Source organism: Myxine glutinosa, chromosome 1 (genome assembly GCF_964187855.1).
Source record: "Myxine glutinosa chromosome 1, kmMyxGlut1.1, whole genome shotgun sequence".
Classification (NCBI taxonomy): domain Eukaryota; kingdom Metazoa; phylum Chordata; class Myxini; order Myxiniformes; family Myxinidae; genus Myxine; species Myxine glutinosa.
Window position 1 is genome coordinate 335,696,933 of NC_136261.1, and position 7,504 is coordinate 335,704,436.

At 39.8% G+C, this 7,504-nt stretch overlaps 1 protein-coding gene across 5 annotated transcripts in view; it reads left to right on the forward strand.

The window, feature by feature from the left end:
• The window catches only part of LOC137412347 (uncharacterized), a 48,076-nt gene extending 42,090 nt beyond the window's left edge, over nucleotides 1–5,986 (forward strand). For 3 of the 5 annotated variants that reach the window (XM_078769792.1, XM_078769795.1, XM_068097620.2), the window contains exons 3-6: nucleotides 1,473–1,548; nucleotides 1,784–1,907; nucleotides 5,056–5,130; nucleotides 5,362–5,986. The gene's annotated coding sequence lies outside the window, so the exon portion shown is untranslated. The remainder of the gene's footprint in view (nucleotides 1–1,472; nucleotides 1,549–1,783; nucleotides 1,908–5,055; nucleotides 5,131–5,361) is intronic. The other 2 variants (XM_078769793.1, XM_078769796.1) reach the window with 1 other exon arrangement.
• Nucleotides 5,987–7,504: the final 1,518 nt, after the last annotated feature.

Genomic DNA, 7,504 nt, shown 5'->3' on the forward strand with positions numbered 1-7,504 from the left:
CTCTTTTAAATAATATGTAGTTCTAAGAGTTTTTGTATTGGTACTCATGCGTCCTAACAACACCAACAACAAGAACATGCATTTTAAGGCCATTTTCCCTGCTAGAGCAGGGGTTAGCCTTGCGGTCCCCATGACTATCTTCTCCATTTTGCCCTATTTTCTGCATCTCTCCTTGTTAACCCCCTTGCCCGCATTTCTTCTTCCACCATCTTTAGCCAAGTCTTTCTCGGTATTCCCCGTCCTCTACTTCCTTCTACATTCATTTCCATCACTCTTCTCAACCAGTCACTTTCATCCTTCCTCAACACATGACCAAACCATCTCAACCTGTTCCTCTTCACAGCATCAATCACAGGCTCTATTCCCATCATCTTTCGCAATTCATCATTTGTCTTCCTCTCTCTCAACGATACTCCACACATCCACCGAACCATTCGCAATTCCACCCTTTCCAGCCTTCGTTGCTGCTCTACGTTCATTACCCATGTCTTGCTCCCATAAATCATAACACTTCTCACGCATGCAATATAAAAAAGCTTATGGCATTTCGGTGGCCATTTTGAAAAAGAAAATAGACGTCATGTTGAATTTTCGAGTTGGCTAATCGATGGGAAAAGGTATCTATATAAGAACATAACCGCCAAGTTTCACGTTTGTATAACATTGTGAAGGGTTTTTTTTCGTTAGCCAACTCACTAAGAGAGGTCTTAACAGTAGCAGCCGACAATCTTTCAGAACTGAAAGAGTGCTCTCTTAGTTGGTTCAGGGAATTAAAAACTCCGGCGATCTTATCGTAACATTGGCTTGGGATTCAAAACTCCGAGGGAGGTGCGTTCGACAAATTAAAACGAGCAATCAGATTGCAAACACTTGCCAGGACGTGTCTTTAGTGATTTTAAAGCCTTTTGTGTGAAAACAAACTTGGCGGCTGAACCACGTGACCGATAACGTCATTTTTTTTCCCCTCCTCCAATATATCCATAGATGGTGCTCAAGAAATTTCATCTTGATTGGATGACGTTTTGTGCTTGTCGAATTATGACGTTATAATCGAGGAACCTATGACATCTTTATTAACGCATGTTATTCCCCATGAAGAGTTCTTTACAATGAGCCATGTCTGAATTTTTTCTGTTCAACGCTTTCAGAGGTATAGAGGTGCAAATTTTTTCGGTTTTTCCAAGATGATGCCCATACCACGTGACCTACGAGGTCATAATTCTCACTTAAAAATTCTGCAGGTGGAGGTATTGTGAAATTTTCCTGTCAATCGGCCCAATGGCTGCAGAGAAAATCATATTTATTCTGTGCGGGCAAACAAACGGACCCATACCTTCTCCCCTCTCCTATACCCCCTCCTCTGGCTAGGGTAATAATAAAAACTTCCTCGTTCTATCCCTGAGGCTTTATGGTGATTTTGAGACTTTTTTGGCATGTTTTTCTGCATTTCTTTAAAGTTCACTGTTTTACAGGCTTTTGAAGAAATGTACATTGACAAGAAATGTCCCTTTATGGGCAACGTGCCCATCAGAGACCTCATTCTAGTAGGCAAGTCTGGTTTTAATCCCGTGATTCTGCGGTGAAGTTGAATTGCAAATCTTCTTCACCTTAATCTTTCACGCTTTCACGGCTGCTGCAAATGATGCTTCTTCACGATGGTCTTCACAGCACTTCGCGCTTAGAAGTGTGATGATAATTTGTGTTCTGATAGCAGCTTATTCGCTGATCATTGTTAGTGTTGTGTGTTTTGGCTTTGATAATGGGCTTTCCCCCCTCTCGACAGGTGTGGTTACGAAGATGCAGAGGACCGTTGCCATCTGACGTGACTACCTTCATTACATCCGGATGTACAATCGCTTTGAAAAGCGGCACAAAAACCTTTCTGTTCATCTCTTGCCATGTTTCAGGTGTGTGAGACATTTAAAGCTGACACTGCAAGACATAAACGGTGTATATCTATGAAATGAAAGAGTAAAACAATTGGTTGGGTATTTTGTTTTCACAAATGAATACTTGCTTGGCTTGGGCTTCAAATTGGTTTGAATGGTCTCCATTAATATTTTTTATATGAAACTTTGTATATCCAATCAACATTGGGGATGCTTTAAAATGTTACCAGCGAGCATTTCGATTTGAGCCTCGGTTCATGCATCAGTGGGTGGGGACCTGTGGTTACAGGGGAAAAAAGGGGAAATGATATTGTTAACTCAAAATTTGGTATGGGCTCAATCCTCGGGGGACATTTTGCCATCTTTCAATTAAGCCTGGGAATTTGCGCACCATGGACTTCACTCAAGTTGCTCATAGTCCTCCAAGTAACTAGAGGTGCATGTTTCTTTTCCTTTGCAGACAGAGATCTTAAGGCCAAAAAAAAAAAAAAACATGTTTGGCGTCCTGCCTTTTTGAAAAAAAGGAGGAGGCACCTTTTTTTTTTTCCCCAAAATGGCCGCCAGGCTCATTTTTCCCAAGATGGTCGCCTGCTTTTTTGTTTCTTTAGATTTGAAATACATGTAGAATGTTTGGGTCTTGACGATCTGTGTTGACAAAATACAACATGTACTGAGTAACATATTAATAAAAGACTAGTAAAAGACCATTTCATATATTTGCATACTGCACTTTGTTTTATTTTGTGTCTTTATACAGGTATACAGAAAAATTCAAGATGAGATTTGCAAACAATATCTTACCTATTTTATTATTACAATACAATAATGTATCTAAATGCATTTTACATTATATTTCATTATTTCTCAACCATATCTTCTTCCTAACATGGTAAAGCTACATGTACTCTACTTTGCAAATAAACTACAGCACGCTGGCGCTAGCGCTAACGCCTAACATTCTATAGCACGCTCACACGTTTTGCTAGTCCACAACAACCAGCCGCATATTGCTGCCGGACCTGTATAGTGTATGTACGTGTATCACAGACGGGATTATTTTGTGAGCGGCCATGAAACAATTATGATGGAGACTATCAAATCGAGAGAGTGAGAAAAGTGATTGCTCGCGATCAGTCGAACGATGTTTAAAAAAAAAAAAAAAAAGGACGCGGGTGGGGACGCTAAACATGAATATTTTTTTGTTTGGCCTAATAGACGCAGCCGACAATCTTTCAGAACCGAAAGAGTGGTCTTACCTGGTGCATGGAAAGAAATGTTTTGGTGATGTCATAATTTTTGCTTGGGCTCCAAGACTCCAAGTGATGAGTTGCAGCTTAATTTTTTTTTTTTTTTTACCATCATATTGAAGGAGATGATTTTTGGATTCTTTAGTTTTCCTCTTCCATTTTAATGGGTGAAACTCCTTCTATATAGCTTAGAGTCCGTATTTTTGTAACGACCCATATGGAGGTTTCCGTATTTTCCGCATGTTACAATAACATGCTGCGATTATGGGGAATTGAGGTGCTATTCCGATATGCTGATTCGTTTTTTAACCTATATTATCTGGATCCTGATGGGGTGCAATGCTAACGTATCATGACCATGATTATGTGAATTACTACCATTGTAGTTTGAGGTATTTTAGAAGTTAGCCGGTTACAAACGCTTGAAGCGCGTTGCTGTGATCAGATGTCCAACAGGCAGGAGAACGTCTGTCTAAGTTTGTAAATATGGAAAATGCGTCCATGATTGGATTTTCCCATCGCCGTTCCCTCCTATGAACTTCATGGAAAATACTGAAGTACCATCTTCACATGAAGTAGACGTGATTTTGCTCCACACAACCTGATCATGTCTTGGTCGTGGTGATGTTTGTGACAAATAAATCTTAACAAAGAACGTTGATGCAGGAGGAGACAATTTGGCCCATCATGCTTGTGCTGCACCACGACCACATTAAGTAAATCTGTCAGGCTCTGAACTCTTGTTTCACTGTGGGGATGAGAAAACTGGCAGGCACAGGGACTGGTGTTGTAAATGCTAATATTTTAAATTTTTTGTTTATTGCAATTTCCAAATTTCCCTTGCACACGTGGCACTGTGTGTGATGCTGATCCCTGCTGGAGAGGTGCTCGAGGGGGGTAGTTAGGGTTGTTAATTCCATCCCTTTTTTTTGAGAACATTACCAATTTAACCTTCCCTGTGGATGTATTGTTAAAGTTGTGCCAAAATGTTTTCTTGTGTGCTAAATTTGCAATAACCAGCCACCACATCAAGCGTGTTCTTGCAGAATAACAGTTTATCATAAGAAGGCACAGTACAACAAACGGAGAACCCCGGGGCAAAATAGACAGTCCTCGCTTACACTGGAGCAAGGGTGATTCCAGGAAAACCATCTGCATGTGTGAAGTCAGTCAGTCAGTCACAGTCAGTATCAGTTAATTTTTCAAAAATTTCCGGGGGAGCATGCCGTTTGCTCGTTCCGTTCGTTCATCTGTTTTTGTTTGTACTGGAGCTTTCTGATGTGGAATGTGAAACACCGAAATGATCTCCTGAGTTGATTAGGCTAATTAACTTTAAGAATCCGGAAGAATTCTCATGTTTCTGAACGCGCTCCATGTTAATGTGTATCGAGCAGTTTAATAGGTCATGGCATGGTATTCTAATTACAAAATAAATAATTATATAATTAAATAATTAGAAGAAAGCATATATTAATTAATACTAATAGGATGAACAACAATAATAGTAGTATAATTTGGCAATGATAGGCATGAATGTATAATCCCCACCCTGGCCAAAGCAAATCTGGGCTTGGTGAAAGGCAAGTTAATGTCCAAGCAGAACAACAGGTGTTGCCTATAATCATATTCAACTTGGCAAACTGAACCACTTTGGTCGAAGCACTTTTTAAAATCTATTTATTTTATTTGTTTATTTATTTTTGTTACAATTTAGACAAGATCACCCTCAAAATGCATATTTTGACCAACTTTTCAAAAATTTCTGCTTGGGCGTTAATTACCGAGGGCTACTAACCTGGGGTTACACAACACTTGTGCTGGCATTCACTGAGATAACTAATAAATAATTAACTGCGCAGTCATATTTATAACAAATTTTAATCTTTTTCTGCATAGCTTACAAGTTCACTGTTTTACAGGCGATTGAAGGAACGTACATTGACAAGAAATGTTCTTTATGGGAAACATGTCCATCAGAGGCCACATTCTAACAGGCAAGTCTGATTTTTCATCCCATCTGCTGTTGAGCGGAAGTCCAAATCTTCTTCACCTTAATCTTGCACGCTGTATGGCTGCTACAAATGATGCTTTTCACGATGGTCTTCACAGCACTTCACGCTTCGAAGTGTGATGATAATTTGTGTTCTGATTGCAGCTGAATTACTGTGCATTGTTCGTATTGTGTGTTTTCTCTTTGGTTACGATTTATTTCCCCCTCTTGATAGGTGTGGTTACAAAAATGAAGATCCAGAGGACCGTCGTCGTCTGACGTGATTGCCTTCACTTCACCCGGAAATGCAATCGCTTTAAAAAAGCGGTACAAAGCCTAGCCTTTGTTAATCTTTTGCCATGTTTCAGGTGTGTGAGATGTTTAAAGATTTTTCAGTTTGTAATCAAAGCGTCATTGGAAGGGTACGTGAGATCATAATGAAAGATTTGCGTCTCCTTCCCATTTTCAGCACTGATCGATCACATGTCAACATCGCAGCACACTTTCAAAATGGCTGCCACCTCTAGGTGTGAAAATGAAGCAGAAAAGTTATTGAATTTCTTCTTGCGGAATAGGTTCCTCCAGTGGTTATTCATAGGCATTTAAAGAATGTGTATGGGGACTCTACCATTGATGTGGGCACTGTTAGACATTTGGCAAAGCGTTTCAAGACCGAGAAAACAAACATCGACAAGCCTCGGTGGGTGGCCTACAGCCATGGCGATACCGGAAAACGAGTCGGATTGAAGTGACAATGTGGAAAAATAACTATTTGTCCCATATGCATCCACATTAGCTCTAATTTTCATTATAATTGGAATGACATTTTGTAAGAAATAAAGTAAAGAGGCATTCCTATTCTACTGACCCTCGTATTTTTATTTTTGCCAGGTTTTCTATTTAATTTTGTGTCCTTCCGTGTCAGTAACCCTTTATTCTAAGTGGTTCCTGCTGTTGTCCAATAAAAAGAATGTTACCGTTGGAACTGCTTCATTAAGCTCCGAATCTTGCTAAGAGGCATTTTCCGATTAAACGAACAAGACATTTTACACCATTGAAAAATTTGTTCCAAGTAAATCGATTATTAGCTTTCCAACAGTACTATTTTTATTCTACGACGGGAAGCATTTTGAAGCGTGACATCCATACACATTCGCATGAATTGTGCTCCTTTTTGTAATACTCGCATGTTTGACCCGTCGCTTCGCTGACGGGAGCACCAATCTTTGCGTAATTGTGGAAAAAAAAAAAAAAAAAGTTGTTTGGTATTTTTAAAAACGTTAAATTAAAGAAATAGGGAAAACTGAAATAGGGAGAGTGTCAAAGGACTATCCCAGCCTTTTTAGATGCTGAATTGCACATTAATAAACAACCCATTAAGGCTGGTTTTAAAAAATTTCCTGTTTATCATCGCCGCCCGCCTCATAAAAGTCGTCCGCCCCTAAAAAACTTCTTTTTTTTTTTTGCTCGCGAAGTCAGTAAAATCCGTTCCCACTCAGTGGAACAGGTTCGAATTTTGTATGTGCTCGCGTACTGTCTGAGCCAAGTTACATGTGCTCGAACTTCGCCGATCTCCAGGAGACCAATGAGGCAAACGTCTTCAATAATGTCGACGCCAAAGCCAATCTGACATGCAACGATGCGACAGAGAAGCCATAGTACACGGCTGGCTATGAAGATGTGTGCTATTTGTGTGGCTGTGTTGAGGAGCTGAGTACCACAGATGAGTCATATCCTATATGCAGTACCTGCAGTAAGAGTCGTACTGCCGAGAAGAGGCCCACTCGGAAGTTCAAGAAGTAGTTGGTATTCTGAAGGAGAAGCCAAATATCATCGGCAAACGGGAGAGCCTCACGTGATCATTATTGCTGAGAATTCCTAGTCAAAAATTAAACGAGCGCTGCACTACATGTAGTAGTAGGTGATGATAGATACATGAATAAACGGCAACAAACATTCTCTTGGTGTTGAACTCTACTCAACATGTATGAGTGCTATAATAGCAGTAGCTGCTGATAGATAGATACATCTATGAGTGCTATAACAGCAGTAGCTGCTGATATATAGATACATCTATGAGTGCTATAATAGCAGTAGCTGCTGATAGACACATCTATGAGTGCTATAATAGCAGTAGCTGCTGATAGATAGATACATCTATGAGTGCTATAATAGCAGTAGCTGCTGATATATAGATACATCTATGAGTGCTATAATAGCAGTAGCTGCTGATATATAGATACATCTATGAGTGCTATAATAGCAGTAGCTGCTGATAGACACATCTATGAGTGCTATAATAGCAGTAGCTGCTGATAGATAGATACATCTATGAGTGCTAAAATAGCAGTAGCTGCTGATTGATAGATACATCTATG